This window comes from Balaenoptera musculus, unplaced genomic scaffold (genome assembly GCF_009873245.2).
Source record: "Balaenoptera musculus isolate JJ_BM4_2016_0621 unplaced genomic scaffold, mBalMus1.pri.v3 scaffold_56_arrow_ctg1, whole genome shotgun sequence".
Lineage (NCBI taxonomy): Eukaryota > Metazoa > Chordata > Mammalia > Artiodactyla > Balaenopteridae > Balaenoptera > Balaenoptera musculus.
In genome coordinates, this window is record NW_023503242.1 from 84425 (window position 1) to 86833 (window position 2409).

A 2409-nucleotide genomic window follows, 5' to 3' on the forward strand; every position below is an offset into this window, starting at 1 on the left:
GATCTTTCTCCTGAATGCCACATTTATGTGGTTGATTCCAGAGGCACATTTTCCCGTAAGATCAGATGGATGCTATAGTCTCTCCTGTGTGTTTGTGTGTGTATGTTTTAATTCCTATTTTTAGCACCAGTGGAAGTCCTACAACTTGCTATTTCCATTGAACAGTCCATCATCAACAGCTTTCCACCTATAGATTTACCTCATTTAAAAATATCAATAACTAAAACACAAATTGATAATATTGCATTGTGTAGACATACTACAATTTCCTTACCTGGTCCCTCTTAACGGCTATGCTTTCTGAATGTCCTGCTTATATATTAAGTAATTCTGATATCAGTAATCTTATTACACATGTATTTGCACAAATGTTCCTCACACACCGGTTTCTTATCATTGGACTTTGCTTGTGGAATATGTAAAGATGAATTTGTGGTCAAGTTTATCATTCATTTCTTTGATGGTTTCTGGACTTTTTAAAAAAATGCTTGACAAGGACTCCAGTTTGAAACCACAGAATAAAAATCATTCATACATGTTTTCTACGAGTACTTTCATGGTTTCAGTTTTACGGTCCACGCAGCCCAAGTCCCCGCAAAAGCCCTAAGTGCTCCCAGGAGCAGGGACCCGCGCGAGCGCTCTGGGCCGCTAGTGCGCCCGCCCCGCCTGGAATCGCGTGGGGAGCGCGTCTCCGCGGCAGCCTCCCGGCGACCTCTTCCCAGTCCCACGCCCTCTTATTCTGTTGCTAGGGTCGCTTCCCGCGGTGCCGATCCAGGAGCTAGCTCCGAGGCGGACGCCCCGGGACGAGCTCGGGCGTTTGGGCGGCACGCGCTGTACCCTCGCCGGCCGGCAATCGGGATCCATCTCTCGGACTTTCACACCGCTTGTCGGGCGCCAAGTGGCGGCCGCTTTGAGACCGTCCCTTCCATCTGGTGCTTCAGTGACCTTCACGAGGGCTGAGACTCAGCCGCCGAGCATGAGGTAGAGTTCCGGGAAGCCGACGATGCTAGCGGCGACGGTCCCGGTGGCGCCGAGGCGTGGGTGCTTCATGTTGTCGCCGGAGATTGGCCGAGTAGGTCTCTAGCTTCTGAGGCTGGCGCTGAGCTCTGGAAGTGGATGGGTATACTGGCCGGGTCGACCAGCACCCCGTGGTGCCCCTCGGGGCGTGGGGACCGCTTGGGCTGTTGTGTGTGATCATGAGAGGGTGTCCGTGCCCGGCGTCGTCCTCCGTGTGTCCCGGTGGTCGTACTTTCTCAACTTTCCCAACTCGCCTGGAGGTTGGGAAAAACACAGATGTACACAGACATCGCCCAGTTTTCAACGGCCTCCCCCGTGGATCCCGATCACCATAACACCCAAATGTTTACGTTTCTCCCTGTAGTGGGGTTTGGCCCGGGTGGCCGAAACGAGGAGGCCCTGGGAGGGCGACCCCGAGCCTCCCCGTCCTCCTTTCCACGGAGCCGCGAAGCCCCAGCCCAGAGGCCGCCCGGCGGGGCGTCTTCGCCGTCTTGGGCCCGTGTCGGTCCCAGTGCCGTCGCGGCGGTGGGGCTGCTCTCCGGCGGCCACTTTCATTTCTCCAGGTTCCACGCGAAGCGGCCACGGGGCTCTGCTGAACAGATCTCCCGCAGGTCGGTCTGCGCCTACGCGGGGAGCGCCTGGCGTCCCCTCTTCTATTTGCCCTGCGTCGAGAAATGGGACGGATGGTGGACTGAGTCGAGGCGGGGTGTCAAGGTGGCGGCGGAGCGCTTTCGTCGGTGTGCGACACGGATCCTTCTGAGTGAGGTTCCCATCAGTGATGCTCACCAGGTGGTTGCTTAGGTGAGGTCGACCAGATGGTCCGATGGCGATATTGGAATAAAAAAAAAAAACAAAGTTATGATTTTTTTGTGTTACAAGCTAGATTCACTATAATGTGGGCATTAGTTAAATGAGAAATCCTGAGATTTATAGTAATGAAAATTACCATTGTTGGTGTTACTCAAAATTACAGTAATTATTACCATTGTTTGCACTTAATTTTGAAAACAGTGATTCAAGTTTCTGTATGCACAGAGTATGTGATTGAAGATGATGAAAGAGGGGTTTTGGAATGCATAATTTTCTAAATCTTCCTGGAAGTTGGGGAACCTCTCCTCCAGCCACAAAGCCCTGAGCCACACCTTGCAGCACCCAACGTGGAAAACCAGACCTCAACCTCGGCAGCAATAGGCCTCAAGTGTCAGTGTTTAGTCAGTGACTCACAGCTTCCTCATTTTTCAACCTTTACATTAAGAACGAAATGGGGGAAAGTGGTACAAATATCAATATGTTCCCCTAAGCAATCACGTGTGATGCCAATCCTCTAGTCAGCCCTCCTCCAGCTTCCCCACTTCACAAGCTGTGAGCAGGACATGCCTCCCTTGTTTTCAA